The following is a 10,746-nucleotide window of genomic DNA, read 5'->3' as shown; positions in this document are numbered from 1 at the left end:
GCACAGTGTAAAATCACAGGAGCAATGGACTTGAAACACAATTGAAACAAATAAGAGTTGATGGTGAGTTTCGAGCCTGACTGCTCATAAACCTATTCTTTCATGGCCTCACTTTGAAGTTCTGCAAAAATAAGGCTGATGAAGGAATTCTTTCTTGCTTCCCAGGCTTCATGAAACCTACCATAACACCTCCCACATTCGGTACCTTTTCAGGATCCGCCTAAGGAAAGCAGACACACACCCATGCCCCCTGGAGTTCTCCAGGCTGTGTGGGCCTTTCATTTCACAGTCCTCTTGAAAGTGTTACTTGTGAAGCTTAAAATGTGTGAGCTTGCAGGGGGAGGAGACAAATGCTCTGGAGAAAATAACACACCAGGATAAGCCACATCACATTGTTTCTTCTGAGACACATTATGTTCTGGGAAAATGTCCTAACAGCCTGTGATTTCATTGTTACTGAATATCACAGAATGTGCCAGGGAAAATACAGTGACGTTTTATATGATATTGTAGTGAAATAATAGCTCTTCAGGACCAAGAGCAGCAGATTGCTGTGCAAAGCTTAATAGAAATAGTGAACACTGAGTGTCTAATCCATCAAATAGCTCTGTGTACAGGATTGGTTTCATGTTGTGGTGTGGGGCTCATAAACTAGCGTGGGATACAAATTTTAGCTTTTTTAATTCTAAAATGAAAAAGAGGCTCAACTTGTTAGGGAGACAAGACAGTACTGTATGGTATGCAAAGCATGGGCTTGGATCAGAACCTCAACATCGGTAAAGACACCATCATTTATGGGCTCTACACCTTTGGGTAAGTCACTTAGCTTCTATGTTGCAGTTTCCTAATTTTGACAATAGATATAATACTACCTACTTCATACCAATTTTCTTTCTTTCCTTGGGGATCGTTAGAAGCAATGCATAGCTCCTGAAATATGCTAAACAATCAGCAGTCATCATTACTGTCATTACCGAATGAAAGTGTTAACCGATGTGCAGCATCTTACAGAACTGCCACCACGTCTCTTCCTCACCAGCATTAAACCACCTTCCGTCTTGCACAGGGAAAGCGGCCCCATGGAAGGCTCCCCAGCATTTTTGTCACCGCTGAAGACACTGGATTTCTTGAAGTCTGCTGATAAGATACAGGTAAAGGATGAGAGAGGATGAGAGACATGTAAACTGTTAGGATTTATGTGCCATGAGAGCTCTTGAGCTTCTCCAGAAATCCAGTTCCTTATGTCATAGGCAATCTTGCTTTAACTACCAATACAATGCCCGAGAAAAGCTCCAGACTCCTGGCCACTGGAAATTCAATTTTTTTTTCCTTCATTTGTATAGTAGTTTTCTATAACTGCTGTAGCAAATTACCATTGGCTTAGTGGCTTAAAACAGCACAGATTTATTACCACACAGTTCTGTTTGCCAGAGGTCTAAGCCACTCTCACTGGGTTACACACAAGTCCCAGTAGTGGTGCATCCCTTCTGGAGGTTCTAGGGGTGGGTCCATTTCCTTGCCTTTTAGAAAGTTTCTGGAAGCCACTCACATCCCTTGGTTCTGGCGCTCTCCCTGCACCTCAAGACCAGCAACATCACATTTCCCTGCCCCTACTTCTACTGCCATATTTCCTTCTCTGATCCTCCTCTTCTGCCTTCCTCTTTCACCCACAGGACCCTGTGACTACGGTGAGTCCACGTGGACACTCCAGGACCATCTGTTTTAAAGGCCAGCTAATTAGCAATCTTAATTGTATCTGCTACCTTAACTTCCCTTCGCTTTGTAACCTAAGCTATTCATAGGCTCTAGGGATTAAGACATGGACATTTTTGGGGTAGACATTATTCTGACTAACACCGCTTGACTTCAGATCTTTTTCCAAGAAAAGAAACAACCTCAAAGAGCAAGGTTGGTCAACAGTGAGGAGACCGAACATTGCTTGAGTGCCTGTTGCTTGCTGGTAACTTCACATTTGTTGACTCATTTAAACCTCAGGACAGTGCCCTTACGTGGGTGGTAGAAGTACCTGCCTGCCTCTTACTGTATTTCTGTGATCCTAACCTAGACCTTCATTGCATCACATATAAATTTCAAAATATCCAGAAAAAGAAAAAAAATAACATTCTATGGAACAGAAATGAGTCTTTGAGAAGTTCAAAAAATATTTTTTAATATGATATACTACTTCTAGTATGCATTGATCAACATATATTTACCATTCCTGCGCTAAATACTTCTTATTTTGCATGGTATTATTCAATTCTTACCAAAACCCTAATTGGCAGCAATTGTGTGTATGTTAAAGAAAGAAAATAAATGATTTCAATAGTTGGGAAATTGTTCAAGGACACATACTAGTAATTGGCAGAATTAGCATTTGAACCCAGTTTGCCTGACTTGAAAATTCATCACACAAACTGTCTCCATGAGATTGGGTCACAGGGCATCTAGGGAACACTAAAGCTTGAAAGGATTTTTATTTTAATTTAAAACAACATATTTAAGCTATCAGAATCTGCCTGGCCTCCACTGATGATTTCTTTGAAGGGAGAAACACTTCTTTGGGAAGATACGTATAGGATGTTCACTGGGGAAAAAGAGGGCCTTAGCTCAGCCCGGAAATGGGGGTGGGTGCTGAAGTATGCAGGTGGGGAGAGCTGATGACCAACACCAGGGGGAGGAAGGATACGTGTTGGAAACAGAAACAGCAGCACAAAGGCACAGAGACAGACGTCAACCTCCATAGACTAAGCAAGGAACTGTAATGTCAGTACCAATGGAACTGAAAGGTAGGGGAGGAAATGAAAATAGGACAGGTAGACAGAGACCAGAGCCTTTAGGATCCAAGAGCTTCTGAGCAGAAAATCAGCATGACCTGACTTGTAGTTCCAGAGAATGTTGGGCAATTGTGACTGAGGGGAATGGGGCACAATGCCAGATGGGGACCTGTTAGATTGAGGCCAGAGCACAGAGGAGAAGTACTACGGTGTGAGCTAAGATTAGCTGGTAGTGATGGAGAGAAAGGACCCAACCAAGAAACACTCAGAGAATTTTAGATTCTCAGCCCCTGAATCAAGCTGGCCTCCTCCTGAGATGGTTGGGTTTCTCTGATCCTCGAAAAGCAGCAACTTCTGTGGGCGGTGTGGTGCCTGAGGTGAGGTACCCCGAGGGGACCTCAGAGGTCCCCTTTTCCTCTGAGACTCGAATTGAATTGCTTTGAAGTGCCAGCCTCCTCTGAAGAGGCATCATTTAGAGCCTGTCTTAGCCTCCCCAGCAGCCCTTAGCCTTTCTGGAGGTAGATTATATTTTCCAACCGAAGTCAGAAAGAATTGTTTGGGTTTTTACATCAGGTCCACAATAGAAACTCTGGGTAATGTTCTCATTCTTTTACTGGATTGCACACAATGCATGCTGTGTTTTTGTTTGTTCAGGTAGAAAAATATCCCTGGACTTCCCTGCTTTGTAGGAAGGGGTGGGGAAGGCATGTAAGGATCCATTCAAGTACATTTCCATGTTCCCCTGCTAATGCTTGACAGTGCTGCAAAAGTGGATAAAGATTTTACTTAAAACAAAAGGATAAGCTTTACCCTTCAGTTAAATAACAGTGCAGACCTACCATTTAAAAATCTGACATGCATTTACTTACTCACTACCTAGTTGTCCAATAAGTATTTGCTGAATGACTTATTCAATGAACAAACATGTTTGGACCCTTCTATGAATCCAACTTGGGGGAGGTATTCAGTAATTACATGGCAACCCCATGCAGATGACTCAACCTCTGTAGTCTTGAGCGCCTCCTCTAGAAAATGGGGATTGTATGAACTAAGGAGAAATGCAATGCCAGACAGAAATGATAAAGCAGAAACACCCTTAAAGGTAAAGTAAAGATTGGAAAAAAATGTTTGATTTAAATATAATTGTATAAGAAGGGTCAAGGCATCAGTATTCTGCCCAGAGTTTATTTCTGTGTAAAAGCAGCAGAAGTCCTGCTTTAGGTATAAAATACGTAGTAGCAGGTGGTAGCACAGAGCAGTCAAAGAGGAACTGGGGAGCTGTGGGACTTTGCAAAGATGAGACTTTATTCCTAAGGTGTTAAGTAATTAGAATCAAACATTTAGAATTCTTTCAGAAAGAATATAAGTAACAATGTAATTAGCAACTTGCGCATGTTGAGAGCTGTCTATATGCCAGGTACCATGCTCAATGCTCCTTCTAAAATGATTTCAATTTTAATCTTCTCAATACTTGATGCAAAACCTTAGCCATATCGTCAAATAAGCTAAAAAGATTAAACTTTTTTTTCAAGGACCCAAAAAGGGAAAACAAGCATACACAGACCAGTGTGGAAAAGGAACAATACGGAAAACATGTAGGAGGGTCAGCAGAATTAGACAATACCAAAAATGAAGTGAAAAAAGAATGTTCTTAGCCTTCTCTTCCATTCCTTAGTGAGGAGCTGTGTGGAAAGTGATAACAGAATATTGCTTCATAATTGATCTTGTGTATCTGTATAGTATGTGAATATGCAGCAAGATAAATTTTAAAAAACAGATCTGTAAAGCCAGATTTGATTGTAGAGGCTTCCCCATTGAACATTTTGGGAGTGGTAAATGGTGAAAGGAAAGGGAATGGTCGACTTCTATCTTTACACTGCTGAGGACTGGTCGGGGAGAGTGGAAGGGGGGAAGAAGAGAACATTTCTTAAGAATTTTCAGATTTGCCAGACTGGTAAAAAATGAGGAAAGAGGTAAATGTTCTTCTGCTTTGCAGAGCACAGTCATAAGCCATTTAGAGAAGAAGAAAAACTACATTCTCTATGTAAAAATAATGGTGGGGGAGTTGCTGAGCTGCAAGCAAGCTGTGGAAGAAGAAAACGGTGGGCCTGAGCATGGCTGGGTCCTGATGTGGTGGGAGAGTAACAAAGCAGCGGCATTGCAAGTGGTGAGAAACACTGGCATCTCACATATGATGAGTTCAGTATAAAACATAATACAGAGTGAAAGATGACTTTGATTTTATTCTGCCTCTGTATTGTTTATAAGGAACTTCAGCTACTATAGTCTTCCGGTAATTAAATGTGTATATTGAATTTTATGGTCTCCCTAGTATTTATGTTGTTTGGACTGCTACAAATTAAAACCCAATGACTGTCCCCAGATCTTTAATAAAGTCTGTTCTATACATGCAACAAACATCTCTTAGAGAAATCATAGAGCACAAACGGCATTCCACTCCTGGATGGTCAGGAGACAGCAAAGACTGGACATGAGCGTTAAGCGCAGGCAGAAACTTTTATCCAAATCCCAAAGGACAGATGGCGACAGCTAAGATCTGTCCTCCATACTGATTACACTAAAATAACTAAATTACGTGGTAAAACTTCATAAACACCAAGCAATCTCTTTGTCATATTGTTAAAATTCTAAGCAAAAGGAAACTTCCAGAATTATTTTGTGCAGGATCTAAGGCAACTCAGAGCAGTGACTAAGAGAAAGACCTTTGAAGTCAGCCCAGGACTGCAAGCTCAGCAATCCCACTGGCTAGCCCCGTGAGCTGGGGTGAGTTATTGAACTTCTCTAAACTTCCATTTCCTTGTTGGTAAAATTAGGTTACCAGTTACTTTTCTCACAGTGTTACTGTGAGAGTTAAGTGACGTAAGCATTTAAATCACTTACTTTAGAACCAAATATATTGAAGGCACTCACCCTAGAGAAGGGCAGTGGGACAAAGTCTGGCACAAAGATTTGGGAAAGCCAAATTATTAGCCCTCAGAATAGAATATACCCCAAGCAAGCTGGTGTACCCAGATAACTGTCCTTCAAAAACACTCATAGGACATCACTGGTGTGAAAGGGTTTTGTGAATATTCTAGAATACTGCAGTTTTTAAGGTTGCTCTTTTCACAACAATACAGGGCTCTCCTATACATACTACCCAGGAAGTAGTTTTTAAAAATTGAATAAAACCCAAAACCAAATATCTGCAGTGGACAATGGTGGCTGAGTTTAAAATCTCTTCTTGGCACTCGAAAAAGTCCTGAATGGAAAAAACGATCATAAAGCAGTTATAGCACCATTAGCCTTACAAAGAGAAGAAAGATAGGAATGCGTTTTCTGGAGGAATTGCCCTTCATTGTCAAGGATGATGAATGACAAGGCTTCAGGCAGACCAGATAAACCTGAGCCAAAGGAAGCTACCCATCTAGGAGGGTTCATTACTGAGCCCCTGTCCCCTCAGCACAGCATCCCATATCACAGGCGATGTCACAGGTCATGAAATATAGGCACTTGGAATTGCCCACTGGGATTGTACTTATCTTGAATTATTTACCACCAGATTTCCTGACCGTGGGAATAGGTTAATAATGTGGCTTTTGTATGCGGATGGAGGTCCTCAAATTGTAATTAATCCATCTCTAAGAGATAAAATATGGGTCTCAACAGAGCCACAGTCCATGAATTAGTACAATTAGCATCTTTTTGGCATCATCATGCAAGTTTCATGGCATGAGAAACCACATTTTCAGAAAGAACAGTGAGTGGAAGACACTTTGCAACAGATTGCCTCTGATTCCTGTAAGGTGGCATTTCTTTCAGACTCCATTAGGCCCAATCATTAGGGTGAATGCTACCCATTGAGGAAATGGGTGACAGAATTGTAAAGTAGGCAAAGTGAGATGGATTTTTATCAAAGAAAGCATTCAAGACCCAAAAGCCGTATTTGGAGAAATGGTTATGTGAGAAATAATCATGACTGAATGTGTAGACTCAATAATTCGTGACCTTTCAAAAAATCTCACCATCACCTTTAGGATGGAGTCCAATGTCTTCAGCACAGAGGAGAATGTAGCCTCTTGGTAAGCTGGCTTCTACCTCCTTCTCAAGCCTCACTCTCAGCCTTCCCACTTAAATTCTGCACTCAGGGTTGTACTGAACTCTGCAGTTTCCCAAACACAAATGTTTGGAGGCCATTTTTCTTCCTGTCCCTGGTGCCCGGAATTCTTTCTTTCCCTTTCTGCCTGGAAGAACTGAGTACTTAATGATTAAGTTAGAATACTGCCTTCTCCGCAAATGCTTCCCAGACGCCGTGGGCATGGCTGCTCACTCCCTCCCTTGTGCCCCCAGTTATGTCCTAACTCACCTTTCTTACAATGCCAGGACCCTGTGCTGCCCGCTGTGAGTGTTCTATTCTGTTTCCACAGTCAGGCCAGAAGCTTTTTTAAGACACGGCAGTGTCTCCTTTTTTTCCCTTTTACCCCAAAAGCCTGCTAAAAGGGTAGGAAAATGGTAGATGCTCTGAAAATCTCGTTTTGAGGAACATAGAGGATGCCACAAATCCCAGAAACTTTCAAAATAACATCAGATAAACAGGTATTAATTCCAGATTGGACACAAATTGGGTTGATTTTGCCATAAGACAAAATGACAAAAGATGCCATAGAAATGCTAACCTCGTCCTACAGGGTTTGAGCTGGTTACTCTATTTAAGAAATGCACAAGGTATTATATTGAATTTGTTATACATTTGTGGGTAACTTGTTCTTTCTACCTGGAATTTTCTCACTATACATGTTCAAATTCCATCCTGAAGTTACTGTTCAGCTCACCTACCAGCTCTTCCATGTTTCCATATGTTAATTTCAGGGAGACACATCAAACCTTTCTCTGAGTTCCTGTAATACTTTAGTTGCTTTTCTCTTGTGGCATTTATAACTCCCTCTCTTATGCTGTAATTATTTATGGAACTTCTCTGAATTGTTAAGACTGATGTTTCTCACTAAATTAGAACTAAGAGCAGCATCCTATGTGCTCTGTTCTGGATATCTATTACTGCATAGCAAATAAACTCCTCCTCCAAAGTGCTTAAAACAACAATCATTTATCTTTCATGATTTCTAGGGATTTGGGAATTGTTAAGTTGGGCAGTTCTGGAGTCATGTGCAGATAGTGGCTGAGCTAGAATGGTGGAGGCTTAATTACTCAGCTGAAGGCTGACTGGGCATCTCGTCTCTTCATATACACTCAGTCCCTCTCTGGGTGTTTGCTCCACATGAGTTAGTTTGGGCTTCCTCACAATATGGCAGCCACAGACTTCTTAAATGCCAGGTCAAAACTCCCCAGGCAAGTATTCTAAGAGAGCCAGAAGCTGTATTGCTTTTATGACCTAGTCTCAGAAGTCATAGCTATATTCTTTTGGTTAATTCAGTCAGGCCTCAGTTCAAGGGAGATGGGTATACACTCTGCCCCTTGCCAGGGGAGAGGGAAAGTTCTAAAGGAGAGCATATGTGACAAGAAACATTGCTGTGGTCATTTTTGGAATATGCAATCTGTTTCATTGTAACTCCGAGGGGAAAATCTGTCTCCCAGCCTGGGGCAAATTGAAACCAAATCAGTCAAAGGGAGAAATAAAATGGGAGAAACCTGTTTATTGCTTATAAACATTTGTCCACTTCTGCTCACCCATGTCTCATGACCCAGCTGCAAAAAGGGACCCCACCCAACCTCTCCAGTCCAGATAAGCCTTGCTTGCCCTTGTAATCACCTATTGATATGGAGCTGAACTACTTCTCTCCACTCCTTGGAAACGCCTATTGATATGGAGATGCTCTAAGGCCAGGCAGGAGATTCTGGAAATACTGCAATTATGCCCACATTCATGCTTATTTTTTCTCCTTAGTCCCTAACACCAGTTACATGTGCCTGTACTTGCACGCAGTAAATATTTTTTAATGGATGAACTAATGATTGCTGAGTCACAAAAACACTGACTGGTACTAAATGTTTGTTTCAACATACTTCTCTTATCTGATCCTCAGCTATCAGGCAGCTGCTTGTCCAAAACTCAGGGAAAAGTAGATGCCTATTTTATCAACCCTAATGATTTGGAAGAGTTGAGCATATATCATTCCTCCCAGACAAGTCAGGACAAGCAAATGTCAGTTTCAATCACTTTAGCTGTTATTTCTATTCAGAAAATCTGGTTACTTTTCCTCTGACTTTCCTAAAAGAAGAATTTCTCTTTAAACTTTACAATCCCAGTATCTACCCAGTTGATATTATGTGTGTGTGTATTGTCAAGGCAACATTTTTTTCCCCTCTGGCAAGAGTTCAGTGAATTCCAGAATGTCTGCACAGCTCTTCTATGCTTTGAAACACATATTTGTGTGGTATGATATGTGTGGGTATGTGTGTGTTAGTGTGTAATTCTGGATTCAAAGAAACATATTAAAATATACAGGATACATATGGGAGCACAAAACCTAAAGTAACAAACTCTTACTGTTTGTTTACAGTTGCTCTGCCCAAGACTAATAGTTTGAGTAACTCGTTACCTTTTACCAGAACTTACACTAAAATGTCTCCTCTCAAACTGTCAGTTTTTGAATACAGGAATTATGTCTGGTGCTTCCCTGTAACCTAAGCAGAGCCTCCACATTTACTGAGCTACCAGCTGACCAAATAAACACGAGTGGAGGTGAGACTAGCAAAGCCCCACCTGATACCCAGGAGGACAAAGATCACAAAATACAGCCATGGGCGACTAATGAGTCATAACAAACAAAGCCTTGTTCAACAGTTAGCTTTGGGGCTAGAAGGAAAACATAAACACAATATTATATTGTCTGAGTGTTTATCCCTTACTGTAGTTTTTTTTTTCTGTCACGGGCATCTTGAAAAACATGTATAAAACTTAGGGGGCAAACATTCAGTCTACACAACCTGTTCGGGACATTCCAGTTCCTTCCATAAGCAGGCAAAGGGGAGGCTTCCTAACAACCTGCAGGATGGTGCAACTTGATACCACATCGAGGCTCTGGCTTCAGACTGGAAAAACTTCCTAGCACTTTCTACATCATAACATAATTAAAAGGATAAAAACATCTAATATGTATAACAGTACTTTAAATGTCAATGAGTACAGTCTAATGTAAAAGATTGTCACAAAAGATTACAATTTATACTTGTCCTATACCAGATTCAGCAACCACTAGCTAGCATTCAAGATCCACCAAAATCAAACCCAAATCTATCCACTTATTTTTATTTCCAGTCTCTCTCAGCTTAGTTTCTAACTCTAATTAAGCAAAATGAATTATTCCTTCCTACATGTACCCAGTCCACATCTAATTTCTGCCCCTTTCTCCCCACTCAGTATTTACTCTCTGGAGTGTTGTCCCCTCTTTCTTATACTGATGTAAAGTCTATCGATTTTACTAATTTGTTAAGTCTAACTTCAATTTGATTTGCTCCCACATATCCTTCTGTTTTATGGATTATATTGTATAAACAAATGATGCAGTGAAATAATTAGGTGCCAGGATATCTGGGACTAAATCCATCAGGACAGTTTACTAGTTTAGAGACCTTGGTCAAAGCTCTTTGCCTCCCTCATAGAAACTGGGGCTAAGTAACATTCCTCACTGGGTCTCATCAAACCAGATCAGTCAGGGAGTCCGTCAAGCCCAGGTGCTACAAGAAATAAAAATGAATATGACAAAGCTACTGTTGTCAAAGAGATCAGAGTCTCCAAGGAGAGACAAATAATTAAACTAACAATAATACCATTGAGTACTGTACTACTATGCTCTGGGAGTACAGAGTGGCCTGCCCGATAATTTTAGCAAAAATATTTATCTTCATAATAACACAGGCATGTTTGGATCAACATGGAAAGTCAGAGTTCACTTGTTATAGGTTGAATACCTGCAGGAGGAGAAATGCAAAAGTGTGTGAAAAACTCTTT

General features: G+C 40.8%; 1 long non-coding RNA gene across 1 annotated transcript; it reads left to right on the top strand.

The window, feature by feature from the left end:
- Positions 1-575: 575 nt before the first annotated feature.
- On the top strand, positions 576-2,254 carry LOC140850414 (uncharacterized). Its single transcript, XR_012133246.1, has 3 exons — positions 576-813; positions 1,067-1,151; positions 1,674-2,254. It is a non-coding gene; the product is annotated as an uncharacterized lncRNA (long non-coding RNA).
- Positions 2,255-10,746: the final 8,492 nt, after the last annotated feature.

The sequence above is a fragment of the Manis javanica genome, chromosome 1 (genome assembly GCF_040802235.1).
Source record: "Manis javanica isolate MJ-LG chromosome 1, MJ_LKY, whole genome shotgun sequence".
NCBI lineage: Eukaryota > Metazoa > Chordata > Mammalia > Pholidota > Manidae > Manis > Manis javanica.
The sequence above is the reverse complement of the archived record's forward strand: the minus strand, read 5'-3'. Positions and strand labels throughout refer to the sequence as shown.